Here is a 25,780-nt window from a genome sequence, read left to right as displayed (position 1 = left end):
TACATCAACGAATACACGTTTATTGATATTCATCAGTGCTTGATTATCCAATCCAAAATTGTCAAAATCAGAGGCGATCCTCAAAAGCAAAATAATCAATTTCGTTTTGAGCTAAATGATTATTTTGAATATCGTCACCCCACGGCCTTAAACCTCGATATTATCATCAATTTAGCAAGAGAAAATAAATTTCCACCGATCTGTGTGAAAAAACCAACATGACACGTTCCTATATTGGTGTGAATCGAAAATAATCATTTTGCATTTGATCATCAAAATCATCCCCACCAAGATGAAGACGATTATTATTATTGACAACAACACAGGCGATAATCAACAGCCACGAATGAAGACAAAGTGTTTATTTCAGCAGACTCGTAAAGTAATATCCCATCGATTGGCGTACTTGGATTTTAATTTAATCTATAAATGACAAAGTTACAAGCGTTCAAAGCCTAACATTTTGCACCCCCATTATTTTTTGATTTGCACCCTAGTATAGTCGATTACTAGCTTGTCTGAAATTAACATAATGGGCACTTCAATATTGACCAAAATCGTACAAGATACACTTTTAGTATTTTTTTTTTTGATAGTATTGAAAAATATCGGATACGCCATTTTGAAGATTTAGACTTGCATCAAAATAGCCGAATTTCAGCACAAACTTGGTTCCTTAACCCTAGTGAACAATTACGCGAAGTTTCATGGGATTAGGAGAGGATAAAATAAAATCGAATCGTGACGTGGAACTGCTCACTTGGCTAAATGCAGTCAATGAGCAGCAGTGGTGATGTGTAGAATCATCAGCTTTGTTTTGCAAATTTTTGCAGCAGCAGCATAGATGTTGATTCCAATATGTTTGCTCGTTATCGGTTCAACATTCTGTGAAATAATTTAATTGTGTGTTGAAAACCCATCCACCATTGAAATGAGACAAATCATTACTGTTTGCATTACATTTCTATTCACGCGTTCATTTCGGAGGAAATCGAGACTTCCTCTCGCGATCCTAATTCATTAGGGATTCTGGACCAGAGATCCCGTTTGCCCGAACCCATTAATCAAAACCCCATCGCGAAACACCAAACACATTAAAATAATAAACCATTGTTGGAAGCAATTTGAAGCGGAGCGCATTCATTATAATATCAAATTTCCGGCCGTGACTTTGCTCCCATTGCAATTCTCGCCGTCGGTCGGGATTGTTTTCGTGAAACCCAAAATCCATCACTCTGAAAACCGACGCACGTTGCGGAAAAATATAGCACATTTCTATCTGCTGCCACAATTCACGCGGGTATCCGGATCCGGTGTAACATTATCAGCAGAGCATAACCCACAATTCACCCGAAAGTATCAAATTTCACTTACACATGAGTAGCGGGAATGTGTAATGCGTAATCATCACCCATACGCGGATGCCGATAGAGAATGCAATGCTAGTGCCCAAGGCTAGTCTTTTCTACAAATCATCAGAAAAGAAGGAACCACGCTTCCAAGCCGGTTCCAAGCGAAGAGAACGGAAACCGGGTAATCAATCATTGCAAGAAGGCGAAATCTAGCCGGCACGCGTATGCCACTCACTCCTACACATGGCAGCAGAAACCTTTCATCAGGAAGCTTTTCCAGGATCTATGAAATGCGGAATCACACATCAGCGTCGATGATGGTGGTGATGCGGCCGAGGTGGGGCGACGACATTGTATGCCAGTGCTATGTAGGCCTACGTGTTCCATGTTCCAATGTCTAGCGCCGCCGCGCCTGCTAGTGCGTGTGCCTAATTCAGTTGGAAATTATGATTATTATTAGCTGGCCCATACCTACTACCATTAGGCTGCAGCGGGCCCGCATCGTCAGCCGTTTGGGCTCCGGCAAATGTGCGGTAGATCGCAACTGCCAGAGGCACTTCGTCTTGTGGAGAAAGATGTACGAGCCTGTAGCCTCGTTACTGCAGATTCTGTATCCATCCCGTGTTGATGGGCACACAACGAGGGGTTGCTTTCAGCGGTTATTGATGGGATCATGTTACATCAATTCTTCAATATAAAGTGTTATATCAAAAAGCTGACCATGTGAGATTTCATTACTCAACGGAGTTTTACGACGATTGGTTGAAAGAAGACTTGCTGAGCGAACGAGACTACCCTGGCAAGTGTGGTAGTGCCAATAAATAGGTTTTCTAACAAAATTGATGTTAACCAAACATATTTTTAAAATGTTGAATAAATTTAGCGTGTTTTTGACCTGAATTTGATTGATAAAAAAAGAGGTTGTATCCAAGACACGACCGCAGATTAGACGTGCGATTACGAGCTCGCTATCAATATTCAGCGACTGCGTTAGGGAAACCACTTTTTCCTATCACGAAAAAGCCTCGTTTTCAGATGACAAAACTACGGTCATGTGGTCATGTGGAATTCGGTCATTGCGAGAAGTTGTATGTACCATTTCAATACTGTTACGCATTTTATCATAAAAGTTTGGTTCTGGGTACTGTGCAATTCCTAGTACGTTATCCTGGATTACTATACTGATTGTTGAGAAGTACTACGAAGATTTAAATCGCAACCGTGCATTCAACACAAAATTCTGCAACCGAATGCTGCATGGGATTGTGGAATGTGTTGAGCTGTCACTGTCTGGATGATCAGAAGTGTTAACACGATTCCACCACTACAACAGTCGGAGAAAAAAAATGAATTGCATATGCACTTTGTGGAAGGTTAAGAACCGAGAAAGAATAGGTATTTAGGTATTTTAGTGACGATTAAGTATTGAACTACCCGATTGGACCATTGTACGTACCTGTAGAGGAGAAACAGTTTTGTATTGTGAAGGTCAGTAGCTCTACAGTGTATGTCTAGTCGAGGCTAGGCGTCAATACGGAATACTACAACTGCTTTCGTTTTTCATTGAACCCATGAACAAATTCTCAGGCCGTTAGAAACCCTGCTCAACTCATTCTTAGAGATGTTCAAGCAAATCTATAAGTTCGCTGAGTCAATGAATGAGAAAACTACAGCTATTGAGGTGTCAGTTAGGTTAAATAAGTTAGAATAATTGTGGAAACAGGTCAACGATTCCTTAGTCGACTTACAATCACACGAAGATTATTCCGAGACGATGACAAATGTGCTAAGTAGAGAGAGAAGGAGAGTTAATTCAACATTATTTGGCCGTAAAAACTTCATTACTGAAGAAGTTTAAGGAACTGGAAGACAGCCACGCCTTGAATCAGTCTCTCATTGAAGGAACGCATTCTACGTTAGAGCACGTTCGACTCCCACAAGTTGCAGACCTTTGATGGTAACATTGATGAGTGGTTGAGCTTCCGTGATTTGTACACTTCTCTGATTCAAAAGGGAGCCTCACTGGTGAAGCTAAAGCCTTGATTGATCCGCTTTCCATCACAAAGGCGAATTATCAAGTGGCTTGGGAAACATTAACGAAACGATACAACGACAGCAAATTACTCAAGCGCCGCCAGGTCCAAGCGTTATTCAAGTTTCCTACGCTAGGTAAGGAGTCATCAGAGTCCGAGCTTCACACCTTGTTGGAAGGATTTGAGCGTATTCTTCAAAATCTGGATCAGCTTGTCCAACCGCAGGACTATAAGAATTTGCTGTTATTTGACATTCTTGGTTCTCGACTAGATCCTGTCACGCGGCGAGGATGGGAAGAATATGCAGCCTCCAAGGATCAGGATTCCATTAAGGATCTAACGGGATTTCTCCAAAATTCGCTTCCATCCAAATCTGTTGAACTCAAGGGAGATTCAGCAACATTTTTCAAGAAGAAGTTCTCCGTTCCACGAACAAGTCATAACCAGGCATACCAAAAGTACCGCCTCATGACAGTATTCCAACGGCTGTCGCTTTCTTTTCTCTACGACAGCCTTGAGATTGAGCTATAAGCGACAGCCCACAGTGAGGCTGTTATATGCAACGTTGCCGTCTTGTGCAGTACACGACAGCTCGTTCTTAGTCATGTATTTTGTTCGTTCGGCTATGACAGCCTCGGATGGTCATTCGTAACGTTCCTCGTACATACAACAAGCAGTCCGTCGAACTGCCGATTCGTTGCTGCTGTCTTTGAAATTTTGTTTGTATTTGTATGTCGTAAGACTGCTACTACACTACCAGTGTGGCGCCGGAGCTCGTTCGGTTGCTATCACGTTCGTGCTGCCCATTGCAAAATTTTCATCCGATATTTTTTTAAACACGCGCGGTCTCCGGCGATAAATATAAGCCTACCCGACACCAACCTGACTTCTACCAAACCCCAACCCGATGTTGGTCCGACATTGACCGGACATAAACACAAAATTGACCCGACATCGACCCGACATTTGACCGACGTCGACCATAAATTGACCTTACATTGATCCGACATCGGGCTGATATATCTGTTCGGGATCATTCTTCTGGGTTTCTTCCCTACTCCACTGCCGTATATAATGTCTCGTGACAGCCTTTTCGTGACAGCCACTTGGGTAAGCTGAGGGATGTCGTCGGTTTGTGAAGGCTGTCATGACGACAGAAACATTGAGAACCTGGTCATAAAGAAATGTATAAATACAGCCCATTCGGTTTACTACGTTCCAATTCTGAGATTCACCACCTGGCCGGTCTTCAAACACTCGAGGAGCGAAAGACTTCCACGCTGGAAAGGTTCAGAGTCGCCTGTCTGCGATCAAACCACCAGATCATTCGTGATTTGGCAACCTAGTATAAGTAGTTAGGTGCTCAAGTAGGTAGGTTATCAAATTTTTAAATTCAAACCAAAACAATCCCACAAAGGGTATCCTGTAAATTAGCGCTAAACGCAATCATCACATTAGAATAACCAATTAACTAGAACAAAGATGAAGAGCCAAAGGCTAACCAATTGAAATGTTAAATCAAATGTTGAAACATAAAACCCAGAAATAAACGTAAATTTTACTACTACTTACTACGTTCCAAGCACGATGATTTTAGCAAAGCGGGTATAGATGCGACTGTTCTAATACAGCTTTCATTCGTTCGTGCGTGCGCTGTTGCCAATACACTTCGAATTCAGATCTGAACGTACGGTAGCAAGCGGCAGAAAAGCACACAAAGCAACAGTCAATTCAGGTATAAACCAACTGTCGCGAGGAGGCTGTACTATTTGGAAGCCTGGTCATAACGTGGTGCAAGAATCTGGTGGTCATAAACGTGGTGCAAGCATCTGGCTTGTTCTGAAGTTCATCTCTTATACCAATGTCCGCCATTTTAACGTTTAACGGTGTCCGCTCGAGATAAGCTGCTTCGATATCACTCGCTTTGTCGCAACTGCTTCAGACGTGGACATCAGGCTTCCGAATGTTCATCTCACGGCGAATGAGAACGACTCAAATTTGAGTTTAGTTCACTCATAATCGCCAAAAGTGCAGGAACTCAGCGATGAGTAAAATTTGTCCCATGGTTTCCTGTGGAAAACCTAAAAAATCTGCTGGAAAATGAGGAAATTGACGAAAATTTTATTCAGTCTCGGAGTAGTACCAATAGACTGAGTGAATCCAATCTTTACTTTTCTCAAATTCGGGCATTTTTCCCTGGAAAATCCTGGAAAAACCTAGGAAAACATGAGACAAATTAACTCATCGCTGAGTTCCTGCATTTTTGGCGATTATGAGTGAACTAAACTCAAATTTGAGTCGTTCTCATTCGCCGTGCTCGCTTTGTTTGCCGAAGCTGTTAGGCGAATTATCATACAATGGTATGTTTCCGACCAGATGGGACAGAGGGGAATGCATCGCAGAAACCTACTCAAGCAGAGAACAGCAATTCTGCTACGGCGGAGCAAAATCCAAACCCGGCTACGGGAGCAGTGTCATCCAATATGGCGCACCATCATTCTTCGTCAGTACTGCTTGCTACGTCTTGGTGGAAAATGATCAAGGGATCAGTTTTCCTGCGGGGGCTTGTTGGACTCAGGGCAATGTTGCAAATTTTCGCATCAATGAAAACTCAGTACCAGTATTTGAGAGATACAACTCACTATGTTCATTTTCCTACCAGGCTCTCACTACGAATAGGACAGAGGCAATAACAGAAATATTCCGACTCAGCTCAGCGGGAGAACAGACAAATGCTGAGAATGTGTTCATCCAACCAGACTCTCTCTCTCTCAGTCATTGAGCTTAGTCGTTCTGATTCACCATGAATCTAACTCGAGCTCTGAGTCAGAGTGTGCTGATAGAGACAAATTGAGTCAGCTTGAGTCTACCTGTTCGCTGAAGCAGTTGTGCCTTTGTAAGTTGTTTTATCTTCAACTTTGTTTGTACGCGTGTGATGATGGCAAAACGCAAGCCGCTAAAAGAGCCAGTGTTGAGCGTAGTGAAGGAAGTACCGATGGAGGGAGGATCAGTTTTTCGGTACAATGCTGATCCCGACGCCAAGTGCAGTTATGAGCAAAAAAAATTCTTAGCGGGGAATTTCAAGCGACACATGGTGTCCCACCACGCTGTGGTGGCCAAAAGTTTGGGGTTTGGCCAAAGTGAAGATGCTGGAGAAGAAATCCCGTGCGAGTGGTAAATTATTGGTTGACACCAACAAAACCAACGTCATTCTAGGAACGTTGCAGCTTGTGACAAGCCATAGCTTGCCACAAAGATTCCCGGACTGGAACGGTGCCAAAACTCTGCTTAAACCACTATATGAGGCAGCCGGGGTACCTTTTACAAGAGTGTTTATTTCAAGCCTGATTGAGAAAGGGGCAAAGGAAATACAACAGCTCATTAGTAAGCGTGCAAAGGGGCGACTGTTGAACCTGAAAATAGATTCAGCGTCACGTCGGGGTCGCCACATTTTTGCAATAAACGCGCAGTGCATGGATGAGAATGAGAATATTGAAATCATTCATTTGGGTAAGTACCGAGAACAATTATTTTTAAAACTGAAAAAGAAATTTAAAATAATCTATTGCGATTTGCATTACAAAAAACGTAACATATGTGGGGAAAGAGTGATTTTTCGTTACTTATTATTACCATAGAGGTAACTCTAAGACTAGAAGGTCCCGAAATAACGTGCTCAACTTTTTGGCTCAGCTCTGGTACTCTCTTCGGTCCCAAGCTAATCGATTCACCCCTCGAAACATAGGAAAAACGAATAACCCCTCATTTCATCTGTCAAACTTTCATAGCGAATCAAAACAAACATTGCGTAGTACTAGAATTTCGACTAGAATGGGATACGTTAATCGTTTGCTTGGGACCAATAGGCGGCTAGTCAAGTAGTGAGCCAATTTAAAATCGTTAGTTTCGTATTGATTGTTGTTATTACTTAGGGGCGGGGAATATAGGGCCAGATGAAACAAGAGTGCCACCGAAATAAAAACTAATTTTGAATAAACTTTTACAAAGTTTAATTTCCAAACTTTGTACATGGGAACACAATTAATATTTTCATGGATAAACTAGCATTGAAATGTGTTTGTTGTCAAAAGTATTGAGGGATGGTACTTATTGTACTACCTGTAAACACCAAAAAATCCGGTAATTAAAATAAACGAAAAAAATCTTGGAAATATCAGGGATTTTTGTAAATTAGACAAGTAAAAGCTTATGATCTCGTGATTGTTTTACTTACTATAAAAATAAATAAGTTGTTACTTTTCTACCTACGTAAACTTTCTTTAGGATAAATGAAAAACGTGTTTTTGCTTCTCGTTTTTTTTAATATCAAAATGATTTTGTTTTGCATTGAGTCCGCTTCAACTTATTTTCTTGTTTTACGTATAATTATTCTAATGTTACAACAGCTACACATGAGATGACCGAGCGTCAAACGGCGATCAATATCAAGAATGTCATGGAAGCTGAACTGTCTGCATTTGATATTGACCTTAAGCAGATACTTGCTATAACCAGTGATAACGGTACTAATTTACTGGCAGCTGTCCGAGAGCTCAAGCAGATCCTGGTGTCGAAAAAAAATGATGTTGGAGTTCAACTTGGATTGATGATGCCTGATCAGCTTGCCCTGCTCACTGCAATTGCCGAAGATAATTGTTGCGATGATGAGGGGACGGATGACGATGGAAATGATAACTATGAAAAGGTGGACTGCGAGGAAGTTGAGGAACTGGATGATTTTGTCGAAGATGAAAATCTAAATAACGCTATTATATGCTCATCCATGGATCACAGCGATATTGACGATGATGACATTGAAATCCTAGAGAGTGTCAGGTGTGGAGCTCATACGGTTCAGCTAGCCGTATGGGACGTTATTAAGAATTACAAGAAAAGGCTTGGAAATCTCAACAAGAAATGCATTAAAATGCGCCACATTGCTAACCGGAAGTTATTTGTACTACACAAAATTCCATTGCCACCAAAAGTTAACGAAACGAGATGGAATATGTGGTATGTTCTTTTGAAATATCTACAGTCACTAAAGGAATCAGAACTACTGTCAATGTTGGCAAATCAAGATAAGGATTACAGTAAGTGAACTTATTTACTTTTAATGAATAATTGTCAAAGTCTTATATTGGTTATCTCTCATCACTTCAGCATAACTATATATAACAATTTAGAACTACTACATAAATAAATAGGTCTATCTAAATGGAACAGACTTATATTGGTAAAGACACGAAAAAATACGGAGCATCCTGAAAATCTGCATAAAAGTGCAACTTATACTTCCAAAACGCGTAGTTACTTTTTGAATAAGGATAAAATACTTTTTTTTATTTATTTGTTAAAGTGGTAAACGGGACATATCCTTTGAGCAAGGTAAAAATATGAGTTTTTCGTGATTAATTGAAGTGTAATGTTGCTATCATATACCAACCAACTTCCCTTTGTTTATCTATTATTCAAATCAACGAAGTTAGTTCTAAAGTTGTGATATATACAAACCAAAATACGCTTCTCTTTTAACATTTATTCATATGTTTCTTTATAAATTTAAGTGTGAATCAGAATACATTGAAACTATTTTTAATCTAGGTTTGTTGAAGCACTGGAAGTTCATCGATCAATTCTGTCAAGCATTCGAACCCATGTTCAACCTCACCATAAGACTACAGAAAACACATGTACCACTTTCTCAATTCTACACGGAATGGCTAGTATGCCAAGCTCATTTGAGTGCCGTTAGTGGATGTGGAAATAAGTTGGCGAAAAAGCTGCTAAGTGCTATGCAGGAACGCATAATTAAGCTGAGCAGCAACGCAGCGTTTAAGGCGTGTCTTTACGTCGATCCTCGGTACAATTTTTTGGGTTCGGGACGGTTGAGCGCTGACGACAAAAGTGAAGCTCAGGTACATCTCAGAATACAGAACGTCATATGCAGGATTAACTTTTTCTCAAACATAAATTTCACAGAAGTATCTACTCACTCTCAACAAGAGGTTGGATGATATTGCCGGTTTGACGGTATCACAGGATCCGATAATCAATAGTGCCGAAGTTGGACATTCCTCCAATTTCGTTGAAAACTATCTTGCAGACTTCTTCAAAGAAGATAGTGTTTCGTCTCTGGATGACTCCAATTCAGGAGATGAACTGCTTATGGAGTCTCAGGGTCGGAGTGTTCATGTACCAGTGTTTAAACATCCAACGAAGGCAGGCGTTCGGATATATCAGTCCTGGGGATTGTGAGTACATGCGCACAACCCTACCCACAGTGTGAAAGGGTTTTGCACACCGCTAGGAATACTACCAACCAAACCGCGTGAACGGCAATGATTTGACATCGACTCTCGGCATCGCTGTGAGTCGGCATCAGTGGTATTCAAGCAGTCAAGTAGGTAAGTGTAGTGGAGAGAGCTCGTCGTGCTCGACGATTTCTGCTGGATGCCGGAGGGTTTCCACAGGGATAAGACAATCAAATATGCGGGTAAAGCATAAAGTCAAGGCAACGGTCAGGTCACGACTTTCTGGAATCTCTCGTGATATGGAATTCCTTCGCCAATGTGCGACTTACCTTGTGAAGAGCTGGTCCGAAAGTGAGTGGAGAGTTGCCCGTGTGTGTTTATGAAGCGTTGCCATAGAGACCTCTGTTTACCAGGCTGCACATACGGCTTGCTGACTCGTTAAGCGTTAAGTTAAGACCTGCTTACTAGCGCTAATATATGCCACACAGGTACATGATCAAAGAGTTTTGGGGGTGATGTGGCTGGCAGCAAGGCGAGCGAACGTTCAATGAAAATTAACTCTTTTAAACAACAATAATTTATGGTGGTCCTGACAAGAGCTGTTTTGTTGTTATGATTGAGTAATGCTGAGCTATTAGGGTGTTCAACACGGATGAGGCTGGCGAGCTGTATGTTGTTTGGAACGAGGGTGACGCGCTTGGCATTGATGGCCCACAGTGGTTGACACCTCTCCAAAGGGGGAAGAGAGATGAAAAAACCGATTTGTACCTTCCTTAAAAGTTGTCCTAGCTCGCTATCTACTATCTATATGCAATTTTCACACTGCCGTATTCTAACGGAACTATCAATTCTATACTTTCATCTCCTCCATCTATCGTATAAAAATTACCACTTCAGTCTGTTATTTGAAATTAGCATCTTCAAGTATGTAAATCGTTGACTTCACGCAGAAGTAATACTAAACATATTTACAAAGTTTATAAACGTGTTCTTTCATTATCAAAGCAACCATAAAACCATAAGGTTAGGTTTTGCATTACAGTTAAAAGTATTTATTGTTGCTTTTTAGGCTTTTTAAAGGGCATCATAAACTCCCCAATTATTCTGTTTTTAAATTCGAGCTTAAAAGATGGTTCCTCATACTTAATAAAATCCAAATTTATGTCAAGAAAATCTCAAAATTCATGTCGATTTCAGAAAAATTTACTTCTTTAGAAGAACCAGCACACCATCAACGAGCGTGGCCCTCGAATTCATATAACATTGTCGAAAGTTTAAAAACATACCAGCCTTCTCCAGATCTTGCGAATAGATGACAATCGAAATAACAACCGACAGCCAACCACTGAAACTGTTAGTTAGCGGAGATAAGCTGGTTTCACAAACCAATCCCACCAAGGTGGTCATACTCTAATAACAGGCCTGATAGGACTAGGAACTGTAAATAATAATTAAAATTTCAAATGTATCAAAGTTGAAAAGACGCATCTGTGTCACACACAAATACAAGAGATAAAGATAATTTAAATGTCAAATGATAAGCTGGTTTCCGATCCATAGCAGAGATTTTATTCGGCGAAAGAATCAACTCTTTGAAAATTTCTTTCAAGCGTACATCCCTGCATCGTTGGATGGTGCAATTTTGTAAACAACCGGAAGAAGACCGCCTAGAAGAACCCTAGATCTCACAGCACAACTAAATATCGAAAGATAAACAAACTTTGACGTTTAACTTTTTGCAGGCAACTTTGCCTCCATAACTGCTGCCATAAATCTGAACGGGTTAGGGTCAAGCAAAATGGCTTTAGATAAATACAATTCAGACTGGAAGTTTTTTTTTTCATAAAAGCCATTTTAAAACCTTATGGATTTGTCAAGGATTTCTTGAAAGCAAAACAACTTTTTCACAAATGACCCATGAAAATCAACTTTTATGCCAGCGCCATGTTACAATCAATTTGCTTGGTTTTTACAATCTGCGATTTTCAATCTATGTTTCCTTGGATATAACTATATTTTGGTAAATTTAGCAATGAGCAAACATTTAAATGAGAAAATCATAAAAAAAATCTCGGCCAAGCTCGATCCGAAGAATTTTTTTTGCAACGTAAAATAAATAGTCAAATCGATGTTTTACGTGGGCGGCCTTATTTTTTCGATGTTTTCATGTACATTTCACATAAAATTTAATAAGGCACTTAAAACTAGGCCACTTAATGACAACTATTTAAAAAAAATTGGATATTCAACATTATTTTTATACCATCAGTTTCTATTTTATCTTATCAAAATAGATCGGATTCATAGCTCCTTTTCTATCTTGATTGATGCTTTCCTAGTGGATTTAGCAAGCGGCTAGGAGAAATGGCTCGGAAAGGGTTTTATTGTTGCTAAATGGGCTTTTATTGTAGCTTTCAAATGGTTCTCAATGCGTTCGTCATACAACCTTTTGCAGTAAATCAATCTTGAAGAGCTTCGAGAATTCACCCTTCAGAACCTTCTCCAGGGTGGGCCAACTAGACACATCCTAGTCTTAATGAGCTTTTGGTGGATGCATTAATGACAAAATAGCCTTGACCAGGAATTTATGAATGTTGTTTTATAGTTGCTTTGTAGTATTTCATAAAACTTAAAACGTTACTTGGGTTATTAATGTCTGTGTTGTTGTAAATATTAATATTCGGAATTATTTTGAGGATTGAATGCAAAATAATTAATTTTATTTTACAGGAACTTGTCGTGTTGGTTTTTACCCAAAATTATTGCCTCTTGCTGAATTGTCGAGGTGTTAGGCTCTGGGGTCGACAATTTTCAAAATAATAATTTTGCCCAAAATGAATTTCATTATTTTGGTTTAGAGGATAGCTTCTGATTTTGACAATTTTGGTTGGATAACCAAGCACTGGGAAATATCAACAAACGCACATTCGATGATGTGTAAATAGCTAATTTCAGTGCTAACATTTCAAAGGGGCGTAATTGCTTTTGTTAACAATGGCTTTAGCCGTCGATTTCTCGCAAATAAAAGCCCACTCTTCCAAATTACCAATGCTAGCTGGTACAGGAAACATTTCTCTACCTGCTGGTTTCATTAATTTTTATGATTGAGCTTTCAACCGCGAGAAATCGACGACTAAAAGCATTGTTTACAATTGCAATTACGCCCCTTTGAAATGTTGGCACTGATTTGTTCATTTCTCGTGTACGTGACAGCGAAGATTTTCTAAGCAAACGCAATTCATCTACACTGGATTGAAGCGCTACTCCTTGCGTGTGATAGTAAATGATAAACACATACACTGGTTCGGACATGATTAATTATGGCTATTTTGCAGCGTTTAGTTGAATAACATATTTTGTTCCTATTTACGAAAATTACTATATCAATTAAGTATGAAGAAATACTGAGTGAAATTTGCCTATTATTACTAAATCTAATATGTAATTTCGGTTAAAATGTTCAAGACAGTAAAACATAGCATGAGTTTTTTTTTATTTAAAATATAAGGAGAAGAACTTGCAGGGTATGATTAAAATCATAAAAATGTCTTGTTCAAAATTCTTTGTTTTCGAATTGTTTCGGGATTAACATTGTATGTTATAAAGATCCATGTTTCATATCCGTTGAAAAGCCCCTCGACGATGTGCTTTATGAATCGATTCCTTACAACCCGCTGGCTAAACATACCTAAGTGTGGCGCTCGAGTCTGGCTGAGTTATGTAGGCGTACATCTTCCCCATTATTTGCAGTTCATGATGCGGTTATTAATAAATAACGCTCGGTGAGGAACTATTCATTCCTCAGTTCGCACACACCCAAACGACGCATGTAGTTCACCTCGAAGCAAAGGGTTGGTTCAACGCCCAGAATAATACGATATCGAAGTTTATGATGGTGTTTTACATACCTACCATCAAGTATATAGTTAGAGAACCTTGCTATTCAACGCAGTTTGATTAGTGTAGTATTTTTCCCACTATGACGATGAATCAATAGAAACTACCCTTTGGGTGGAACTTTTACGCCTATTCAAACACAACGCATATTCATTAGCCTCCAAGTCAGAGCCAGTCCATCGGACGCCTTCTTTTGATCATCAGAAGGCAACGATTCCTTGGAAGCTAATTACAACCTTTACTTTGATGACGGAAGTAAAGTAGAAATTTGCATTCATTTACGATGCAGCGGGGATTTGTGGTATCAGGCCGTAAAAATCGACCAGCATTAAAACTAATTATACTGTCTGAGAAGGGAGCATACACATACACGCTGCCGTTAATGAAATACTCCCGGAGTTGTCAGCACCATGTCAGTCGAGTGATTTCCCGGCCCAAATGTAATACCCGAAAACCCGGCTAATCCCACCCCGAAAGCAATTCCATTGTTATACCCACGTCATCCGAAACACATCGAAATTAATCATTTACCGGCCGGAGCTCTCGGTTTCAATCTGTCCATGTTCCTGTTCCGTATGCCAGTAGGCATACAGAATACTCTGCTGGGAGCTACCTGGTCGAATCATTAGTAGCTAATATATTGTTGGTTTCAACTCTAACTGGACTGCTCCAAAAGTCAAAAATAGTGTGATAAAAGTACACGTTTTCGTCAAATCGCGTTGTTATCTTCTTGTTATGTGATTTAATGTAAACGTGCATTTTTATCACACTTTTTAATAAGTGAAAATGCGCTTATTAGTCTAGTTGGGTGAGAAATGCACAATACATCTACACATGTCGCTTGTTGTCGGTTCAGCATAGGCTCCAAAAATATACACCATCAACATCATTCATGTCAGCTACCCACTCGGGTGCCGGTCTATTAACGATTGTGGTAAAATAATTAAAATTTCAATATTAATAAGCAGATTTGCGGTGTATAACGCACGAAGGGAGTAGAATGTGGAGCTAATTAAGATTTTCATTCATTTTAGGAGACTGACACATTGTTCGAAAAACTTGAATACCTGAATATCTGTCTGTCGGTGTAATGAAAATTGACGGAGGTAGCAAATTTAGTGGCGAGTTGGGTGGAATTAATTCATGCGGATGGAAATGTGTTTGTAATTAGTAGCTTGTGGAAATGGTTTTTTCATACTCAATGCATCATTTGGAGTGTCAGTTGTTAGTTTCACCAAATAGGGTGTCTTTTTCAGCATTTTCCATTCAATAGATTTGTTGCAATAAAGCATGTCCGTGCCGAAATTTCTTCAATGATGATGATGATGATGCTATGGAATTACCACTCAATGTGGCAAGACTGTTGGTAGACTGTGGACTATCCTTGCTGTTCAACTTGATCAAGTTTAATAACCTCCAATTGTACTCAACCTGCCGAAAACGATTTGAGTGAATCCGTGGGCAACATCGCCCACGTGCATCCATGGAGCAAATAAGAATCTCCTTCCAAGAACAGAATCATACAGCTGGTCAAAAACCAAGTCATCCACCCTCTATTCACGAAATGTTAAAGACAGGGATTTGGTATTTCCACTCTCCCCATCCATTTTGCTTCAATCGGGTGCCCTGTTGGACCCTCCGGAGCCCAGCATCTGGTGATTCATTTAATAATATAATATAAATTTTAGAAATAAAAAAAAAAAAAAAAAAATTGACATACCTTTGTGATTAAGCAACTTACCTACCCGATAGTATATTTTTTATACATACATGGCATTATTTATAAAATGCACTGTTGAAAATTGGCCAACAGATTCACGGATCGGGGTGTAGCACGTCCAAAGTTTTTATCACTTCTCGGTTTCCTCTCGACCGTCAAACGTTCCGAAAATGATTTGAACACACCGTGTACAGTGGATTTAGGTAAATACAATTTTGTTGCAAGTTCCCGTATTGACAAGTCAGGATTTACGTGTTTTTCATTCGTCGCTATCTTGAACACTAAACATGGAATGTAAGCAGTGATGCCAGACGATTTTTTCAAAAGTCTGTATGAGTGTCAAAAAAATATGTCTGTATTTGTCTGTAATCTAGTAAAATCACCGCATTGCAGATTTCGTATTTTCCACATGTATTTTGACTATAACATTACTCGCCACACACTAAACTAAACAAATAAGCATTTTTAAACTTAAAAAAGTGCGTTTTTAGCGGTTTTTTAAATTTTAGTACAAAAAAAAATACGAAGTCAAAGCATTTTGCTGTTTAAAATCACGAGATAAAAAAAAATAAAATTCCGTTCAAGGTCCATGTACCGAACCATCGCAATTAAATGACAACGTAAAAAGGGAACATAGGCATGTGGGTAAGGCTAGAAGAGGGGAACATCTATTTTTTTAAATAAAAATAAATGAGAAATGATCAGAACTTACCGCAAGTTAAAATTAACGCAAACGTTTTTAAGACCTGACAATCAGTTTAAAAAACAGCTTTACTTTATTTTAGTAAGTCTAAGATCAGAACATGTTTAATGTCTTGAAGTTTCGTACCAGCAAAATTGTGGAAACTTAAAAAAATAAATAGATTTATTTTTCAGAAAAAGTTCTAGGTCTCGAGATCTTTGGGGAATTTCAGAGATCTTAAGCGGAAGTCCCCGAAATTTTAGCCCAGACTATTGGATTGGTTTGAAAATCTATAAACGTGAGTTTAGATAAGTTCAGGATAATTCCATGATGTGCTGAAAAATAAATTGAGAACCCTTAAAATGTTCTGAAAAATTCAGTACAGAGACCTTCAGAATTTTTTTTTTAAGACTTCAGAAATATTTCAGGAATTTCACAGAAATGCAGAGAATTCCAGGGATGTTTAAAAGTGTTCACCAGAATTCCATTTATTTTAAAACAGAACCGAGATCTTCATTAGAATTGAGAGCTTTAGGGAAGCTCCGAGAACACCAAGACAGATCATAGAATTGAAGGGTAGTTTAAAAAAATCAAGGAAATTGCAGAAACCTTAAAAAAGATTCTAGGAAATTTCCGGGAATTTCCGAAAACTTCGGTTTGCTCAGAGGAAATTTCTGGAACGCAATAAAAATTATATGAACATCCGGAAAATGTGAGAGTATTTCAAGGGTGTTATATCATGGAAATGTCAAGATCTAAAAAAATTCGACAATTTAGCTAAGCTGATTAGAGAACATCAACGAAGTTCCATTAATTAAAAGAAAATGCTAGAACTTTCAGCAAGCACCGCCATTTTCAAGAAATTCCAGAGAACTTCTAAGTAATTTATATATTTTTTATTGTTTTGTTATATTCAGTGAAGTTCCGAGTACTTCGAGGACGATCAGATAACATCACAAAAATCCCATTAATTTAAAGAAAGAGGCAGCAACTTACAAGAAGTTCCTTGGAATTATGGGATATTCCAAGAATTATATGATTGATTTGAAAACATTAGAAGATTCAGGGAATTATAAATATATTTTCATTGTCATATATTTTAAATAAAATTCACCGGAACATTTGATCAATTTAGAGAAATTAAGGTTAACATAGAAAACTTCAGGGCTGGACCTTCCATGGAAAATTAGTGATTTAGGGCAAATTCCGTGAACGTGTATAAATTTTTTAAAACTTAAGGAAAATTGTATAACTTAAAGGCAATTCACCCAATGCCAGTACAATTTTGGATTCATTTAAAAAATACTAAGATATTCAGGGCAGTCTAGAGAATTTTAAGGAAATTGAGAAATATTTTGGGCAGTTTTAAAAGCATCAAGAAACGCTAGACTATTGAAGAACCTACGAATTAGTTTCGAAAATTGACAAATCTTGAGAACTTTCGTGAAAATCAAAGAACTCAATTAATCATTTCGTTGCGGGAGCTTAAAGAAGTTCCTGAACTTCCCAGAAGTACAGAGATCTTCAGAAACTTTTCGAGAACTTCATAAAAGTCTATGGAACTTAAGGAAAGATCCGAGAACTCCAGGAACATATATGGACATTTCGGGAGCATTTCAAATTAGGTTAGTAAAGCTCAAAAACAAGGGGAGTTCAGTTCAGCTTATTTTACTAAATTAGCGGAAAATTTCAAGAAGTTCCCAGATTTTCAGAGAACTTTAGAGATGATAAGAAAATTATGGAGGTTTTCACATAAGTCCAGAAGTTCACGGAAGCTTAAACATGTTTAGAACAGTTCAATTAAATTCAGGGTATTTCTCATGAAAATTCGCTTGGAGTTCTCCTCATAATTCGCTCGTATTCTACCGAAACTCTCATGGAATTATTTCAGAAATTCACCTGGAATGCTTCTCTGAATTTTCTAAACAATATCACAAGAATATAGTTAAAATACTTCTCGCAACTATGCTCCGAATCCAATTTTCTTTTAATTTTCCTAGGAATTGCATTAAAATTCTCTTCAGTAAGAAATTCTATGGAAAGATGGAAATTCATTGAATTCATTTCAGATTTCTTTTTTAATCTCACTTGGAATTCTACTCACATTGAAAGCCTCTTAAGAATTCATTTACTTTCCTCACAAATTTCTTAGACTTCCCCCCCTTAATGTATTTGGCAATCTCTCCTGGAATTATTTTCCGAATTTCTTTGAAGATCTCCTGGACTTATTCTCAAATTTAACTGTAATCCTTCTTTCAGCATCCCCTTCACCCCCGATTTCAAATGTGTGAATGAAAATTACTAGTAATAATGAATGTTTTATTGTAAAATGCATTCTTTTCTTTGGAATATCCTTAGTAAAAAAAAAAATATTAAATTTCCTGAGTACTGATGAGATTCCCTGAGACTTCCAGGTATTTTCAGGAGGAATAAAGTTCCCTGAGAATTCCTCTTTTCTCAGGTAGTATACACTTGGAGGTTTAGTCGTAAACTTTCTATCGAATCTTTCGCTCTAAAGGTTCCTATCGTACATATTTAAGTGTTTATGAGATTTTAATTGAATAAGTCTAAAAAATCAAACATTTATTTGGTATGCCATCAGAACGACAAACGACACTAAAATCACTATTTTTGACTGCATTGATCGCTACCTGGCCTGATATTCCTTGGACACTAGGATTCCCTGCATCATAGCTGCATCCATCCTGTTACGCAGTTTAGTTTTGTTTAGGGTGATCGACGAAAACATCCTTTCAACTGCCGCTGAGGAGTGTGGCATTGGCAAGTAGGGTTGCCACAATTCGTCTGTGATGAGGAAAAGCGATTTCACCATTCACCCGTTAGGTGGCCAGTACCACTCCCCAAAATTCAACACCACCATCAAAATTAGTATCCATTGGCAAATCCATGTTTCTCACTTCGCGGTATTCGTCGTCTACCATTTGCATTTCGAATTTGTTGATAACATTTGGGAACATCCGCAAAACTGGGTACATTGAGGGGTGCGTTTTATTTTTGAGATTTTTTGGGTCAATGCCTTACCTCAAAAACCTGGCAATGGTTTACGAGAATCATATCATCATCCATATTGATACGTTTCCCGTTTTGATTTACAAGCGTTATGTAGAAGTTCATCGCCATTGTTCTGAAGTGATGAACATCCTCAAGCTTGATGCTATTGGATGACAAAACATCATCCAAATGTTTTTGTACGCCAGTACCCATATAAACCTTTTCCACAGTAGTTTTTGGGTTGCAAAATTAACGAACCCAGGTCTTCAAGCTTCGCAATGTAGTCTGGTCTCATGAAATTATCGTGGTAGTTAAATAAACGAACTAGCTTAGAATTGAGTCGGGATATTTAAGGCGCTTCCGATTGGAACAAGCGGTTTAGTTTGTTTACTTTAGCTAGAACAAATTCCAAAAACCTCAAGGCTCCTTCATGGGGTTCTCCAAGATACTGCTGATTTCTTTCATCTTCTCGGCATCAAGTCCACATTCGAATTAGTATAATTTAAGTATACTCTGAAAGCTGGAAGTCTTTCTAGCATCCGTTTCACCACCTGCTCTAATGACAACCAGCGTGTGGCAGCCGGGTGGAGCATTTTCAATGGTTTCAAGTCCATAATTGTTTGAATCTGTTCAAATTTGTTAAATGTCAGGAACCAATTGATAAAAATCTGTACAAAATCTGTATTAAGTTTCAAATATCTGTATAATGTCTGTAGTCTGTATTGGGTCTGTACGAAACTTCAAATATCTGGATAAATACAGACATATCTGTATATCTGGCACCGCTGAATGTAAGCACCAATCATAGTCTTTTTCATCGATGACTCCCAGCTATACATCAGCGAAATTTTTCACTCCTACGTGAAATATTTTAAAAGGTACAGTGATTTGAAGGTGCCGTATTAATGTGGATACAGTCCTTAATTGGTTGGTCGTTGGAAGCTCCATTTTCCTCTGTTGGCTGGGACATGAGCGATAACTATTGTCCTAGCCGTTTATGGCTTATGGCACCATTACTCGCTTTCTGAAAAGAGAAGAGGGAAAGGAAAAGGAGAAGGAGCGAGAGAAAAGGATTATACATTCCAAGCAACATTGCAAATTTTATAACGGTTTTGAAGCATGCTACAAGTCTAATTCATAGTCTACAGAACCCCCATAAAACCTTAATTGCTACTTGGGATATTCACGCTATAAACACAAACAATATTTTTGATTTAAAATATGTTTTGTATACAATGGCTTCATCCTACGATTTCTCACTTTAAAATTAACGATGCCAGCTGGTAGAGGAAACATTCCGGTGTCATTAATTTGCATTCGCTTGGAATCGACGGTGGAAGTCAATGTTTCCAAAAGCAATTTGCCCTTTTGGAATGTTGACGAAGAAGTAGTTTTTAAAATTATTTGTATTATGTTTTATTCACTCCACTCTGTGCACTGTGGTCCAGAATGCAGATGTAGGTGGAAGGATATGTTTTGAGTCTGAAATTGAAGCTTTAGACTTAAAAAAAAAACAAAAATCTATCTTTTTGGTGTTAAGAAATTAAGGTATATATTGATCGATTTAGAGCTATTTTCCTAAATTGAGTTAGGGTGTTTATCAAATTTTCTTGTTTCAAATTTCTCAGTAAAGGTGTCTTCAAATAGTTTTTTGATCTTTTGAAGGCACAATTTTTTGCTATACAGAGCTTGTCGATATCTTTCGCTGATCAAGAGTTATTGGCGTTTTTCTACTAAAAATATGCCCTTTCAAATGTTAATATCTTTAGCATTGGAAGCTGCCGCGGGAGCTGCATCGCTAATTCGTGTAGCCGTGGCCGACGCTGGAAATCTCGGGCCGGTCACGACAAGCGGTGCTTGAGTTTTAATCGGAAAGTTAACAACCAAACAAAAAACTATACCATCCGACCATTCGAACTGCTCGAATACATCCATGGCAGTGGCTGCAACACCAACCGTTCCATCGTCCAACATATAATGTAGGAGTACCGTCTTGGCAAAATCTCAAAAAGTTCAACAAATTATTTGTACTCTCCTGCCTTTTTGCACTTCCAACTAACACAATAAGAAATTACCTATAATCAGGCTTGCTTCCACTCACTTGCTATAAAAAAATATTTTCGGAATTTTAGAATCATTAAATGTTATAATGATATTTTGTACTTGCTAGATGCAAGAATAGGTTGAAAGACAAGTGGTTGAAACATAAAACTTGTCAAATTCGCTTTCAGGTAGTCACAATCAACGATTTAACGACTCGCGAGTACTCACTCTCAGCAGGGTTACTTCCACTCACTTGCTATAAAAAATTGTTTTTCAGAATTATGAAATCATTAGATGTTATAATGATAATTAGTACTTGTAAGTTACAAGAAGGGATCGTTACAACATATCGTTACATCATCTAATGATTTTATAATTCCGAAAAACAATTTTTTATAGCAAGTGAGTGGAAGCAACCCTGACTCTGAGTGAACGCTCACGAATCATAAAATCGCTACTTGTGACACTCTGAAAGCAAAATTGACAGGTTTCAATTGTCAAACACATACTTTACTACCTCTTCTTTTAACTTACAAGTACAAAATATCAAATCATCCAATGATTTTACATTTCCGAAAAACATTTTTTTTATAGCAAGTGAGTGGAAGCAACCCTGCAATTATGAATCAAAAAAATTTACTACACAGACACAGGCTTGCTTCCACTCACTTGCTATAAAAGGATGATTTTCTGAATTTTGAAATCATTAGCTGTTCTAATGATGTTTTGTACTTGTTGGATACAGGTGGAGCTTGAAAGGCGGGTGCTTGACACATGGAACCTGTCAAATTCGCTTTCAGATAGTTGCAATCGGCGATTTAACGACTCGCGAGCGCTCACTCTGAGTGAACGCTCACAAGTCGTAAAATCGCTGATTGTGGCACTCTGGAAGCGAGGTTGACAGGTTTTGTGTGTCAGATACTTGCCTTTCAGTATCTTCTTGTATCTAATAGGTGCAAAATATCATTGTTAACGTCTAATGATTTAAAAATTCAGAAAATATATTTTTTTAAAGCAAGTGAGTGGAAGCAACTCTGCACATAAAAAGGAAAATCCTTTCTTTTCTCAGAAAAACAAACTTCCGCTCTTTCAAAGCTAACGTGCCCCACACACCGTTCATCTTCTTGGAGGAGGAGAAGCACAGGATGAACGGGAATTTTGTGTATTTGTGATCGATCGCGCTGTGGTTACACTTCATGATGGCGTTCACCGCCAGGGCTACGCTCGGGAACTCGACCAATCCGGAGCAGGAAATTTCCGATTTCAGCGGGAACATTCGCACTTGCGACGTGTGGCAGTGCTTGGTGGTGAATGCAGTCAGCAGCAGATCCTCGGACGGCATACGAGTGGGGTATTGAAGAAGTCAAGAATGCGATTTTTGCTGGCGTGGAAAGTGATTGTTCTTGGAGGCGCTGTAGACCTTGAAGCTGATCGAATTGACCGACAGGGTGTACGTTCGACTGGTTTGACTGCGATGGCGTCTCCCATCAGGACCATGGTGGTACCCTCTTTGGTCTTCAGGAACATTATCCTGGCAACATTTCCATACAGGCTGAACAGATTGAACAGCTTATTGGTGTTGGCTGTGTTGTTATCGAGTCCGTAGACCATTATCACTGCCCCGGTTGAATAAAGTTGGCTGGTCCGTTTCGGGTCAGCGGTCAGTCCGACGTGTGTTGGTTTCCAGTTTTCCGATGGATGATACTCGGGCGGTGACAAATTCGGTGCAAATCTGATTCCTCTGCCAGCTGGTTGACTAATGATTGACATTCGTTGTGCGGGGTCGGCCTTACGCCGAAGATGGAAGGATCGTGTAACAATGGAGCTCGTCCGTTGCAGGCATCCTTGGAGACGGATGCACCAATATGTAGTCCCAACTGGAGTCCGTGTCGTTTTTGAAAACATTGAAAATCAAAACAAAAACAAAAGCTGTTAAAAAACCGGGTTGCCAAACAAGGCATTATTCACAAGCAATCAAAAGTCAGTTCAATGACTTCTTGGCACTGCCGATAAAGCTGCGGCAGACTGAGGTACACTGAGAAAAATGTTGGCGCAAAATAAGTGTGAAGAGTGACCACCCCTTGGGGTGGACGGAAAATTGATTTAATTTTTCAAAAATGACTTTTTGAAAGAAATCATAACTTCGATTTCAAAGATCTAAATAACAAATAAAAGGTAATTAAAAATATTTTTTGGGAAATATCTTATGATATAAAAAAGTTGGGATATAGTATTGAAAAAAAATTGATTGTATTTGTTAATTTGTATGGTTTTCATGGTTTGTAGATGGAGGGTGCAATATGTTTTTATATTTTTCTTTGAAAATTTAGGCTTTTTTCCTAGGGGCACGCAATAACAGTTAACTCCAACGCAGGCAACGGTTGCAATTAAATTAATTCAATTAACTACTGCTTTAATTACATTAATTACACAATGTAGAACATTAACTACTTTATAACTCCATTAATTACAGTCGAAAATTTGTAATTAAAGTACATTAATTACATTTTCAATACTTTTAATTACATTAATTAAGGATAGATAATTTTAATAACCGTCAGTACTACTTCAAAACGCATTAATTACTTTAAGTACGTTTGATTGTATTTTAACTTCAACGTACCGGTTCTTTGTATTGCGTGCCCCTTGTTTTTTCACAACATATAACAAAATTGGCGATGAATTTTTTTTCGTTTTTGTGTTATATTTTTTAAACTTTAAAAAATATAAAGTTTTGGGTTTTCGCTCAATACTCCTGCCATGACCATTGCAAAAACAATAAAATTTCTGACAAAAGCACACTACTGACATCTGGCTCCGTGTTCGCGAGAAATATTTAGCTAAGTCATGAACCCGCATGCAAAAGTTATGAATTGATTCGTGTCTGATCTATTCTGGAAAAAATATTTTTATACAGATAAAAAAAATCCTATGGTTTTGACAGTTTGGATCACTGCTCATTTAAATCGGCCGTTTACGATTTTCGGGCATAAGTCAGAATTAAGTGTCATGTTTCTCGGTGGTCTAGTCGCATAGGAGTATTGAGCGAAAACCCTAAACTTGATAACTTCCAAAAAATTCATCACGCATCGCTGATGTTTTAATATATTGTGTAAGAAAGCCTACATTTTCAAGGAAAAATATAAAACATATTGCACCCTCTGTCGACAAACCACAAAAACCTTAAAGAGGAAATACAGTCAATGTTTTTTAATGCATTTTTTTTTAAATATCATTATATTTTTATTTATATTTCATTAGATATTTCGATCTTTGAAATCGCTCTAGTGGTTCAAAAGTTATAAATTTTTGAAAAAAGTAATTTTTGAAAAAACAAAAATCGATTTTTTGGACATTCTTAGCATGGAAATGGTCATTCTAACGACACAATAAAAAAAAAAAACGTGTCTAATATTTCGCAGGAGCAAAATTTCAAATTTTTATGAAATTATGAGAACCACTGTACCGTTTTGTTATGGAATTACTACATACACTTATATTTATAATTCACCCATAATTACATAATTGCACTCACAGATGTTGGACTGCTTCCCATCCCCGGCGATTGTAAGGACGTGACCAGGTATATATTGCGATGCTCGTTTTGCAAATTTTGTTGTGTGGGGGAAATCACTAATCTCAAGTTATTTTTCGCAGCAAAACGTTGTGCTTGATAGGGTGGACCATGTGACCGATCTGGGTGTTGTGTTGAATTCGAAGCTCTCCTTTCATTCCCATTACGCATCGATTATTACCAAGGCAAACCGTCAACTTGGCTTCATCTCTAAGATTGCCAAGTATTTCACGGATCCACACTGTCATTGTATTGTATTGTTCACTCGTAAGGCTGATCCTAAAAAATGCTTCAGTTTCATGGGCTCCAAATGACGTTACATGGAACCTAAGAATCGAGCGAGTCCAAAAAAGGTTTATGCGGCTTGCTCGCAGGAATCTAATATGGCGTGATCCGTCTAACATTCCAGCGTATCCCGCGAGCTGCCGTCTGCTTGGTCTTGAAACGCTTGATCGAAGACGAAAATTACAACAAGCTTCTATCGCTCCTTGACTTATGTGCCTCAGGTAGGATATTACGTCAGCGGTCCCTGATGCAGCCGGGATCTCATCGTACGCTGTATGGTTATAACCAGCCTAAATATATCTGCCATGGTTCGATTGTTTGCATCGGTTAAATGCGCGTTTAATTTTGGTATGCCAACGCCTCAATTTGTAAATAGAGTAAGAAGATTGAACATAATTTAGGTATTCATTAAGATTGTTTGTCAGATGATTTACTAAACAATAACCACAAGCAACCCACGATTCGTACAATTTCATATGCTGTTATGCTATGCTTTTCTGCAGATGGTACTAAAATTTCGCGGCCAAGGCCAGATCTCGTGTAGTTTGCGATTTTTCACAGTCCATATCGTATAAATCTTGTAGATCGTCAGGTATGAATTCTAGAATACTTAAAATAGAATACATTAATGAGATAGATACTGGGTCTTCCCCTTTGGTAGGAGTTCATCAAATGCCCCTTCATCGAGCTAAAGATACTCTCGTTTTCTTATGTTCTCCTTCAGATTGAAGAAATGAAGCGTCGGTGGAGTTTCCTTTTCCTTTTTTCATACCACGCACACCTGTGTACATGTCGAGACCCAACTACGCAGGCATTTTTTCCCGGGTGACACAATTAGCTTTCCCGTATTTTCCCAGCACAAACGATAGTTTGTGGTCTGGCACTTCCGGTGGTTGATCATACACTGGCATGTATTGAACCATATCCC

This window comes from Ochlerotatus camptorhynchus, unplaced genomic scaffold, assembly GCF_037179485.1.
Source record: "Ochlerotatus camptorhynchus isolate MF236.1 unplaced genomic scaffold, CSIRO-AGI_Acam_v1.1 ptg000033l, whole genome shotgun sequence".
Taxonomy (NCBI): domain Eukaryota; kingdom Metazoa; phylum Arthropoda; class Insecta; order Diptera; family Culicidae; genus Ochlerotatus; species Ochlerotatus camptorhynchus.
This window is presented reverse-complemented; position numbering follows the sequence as displayed.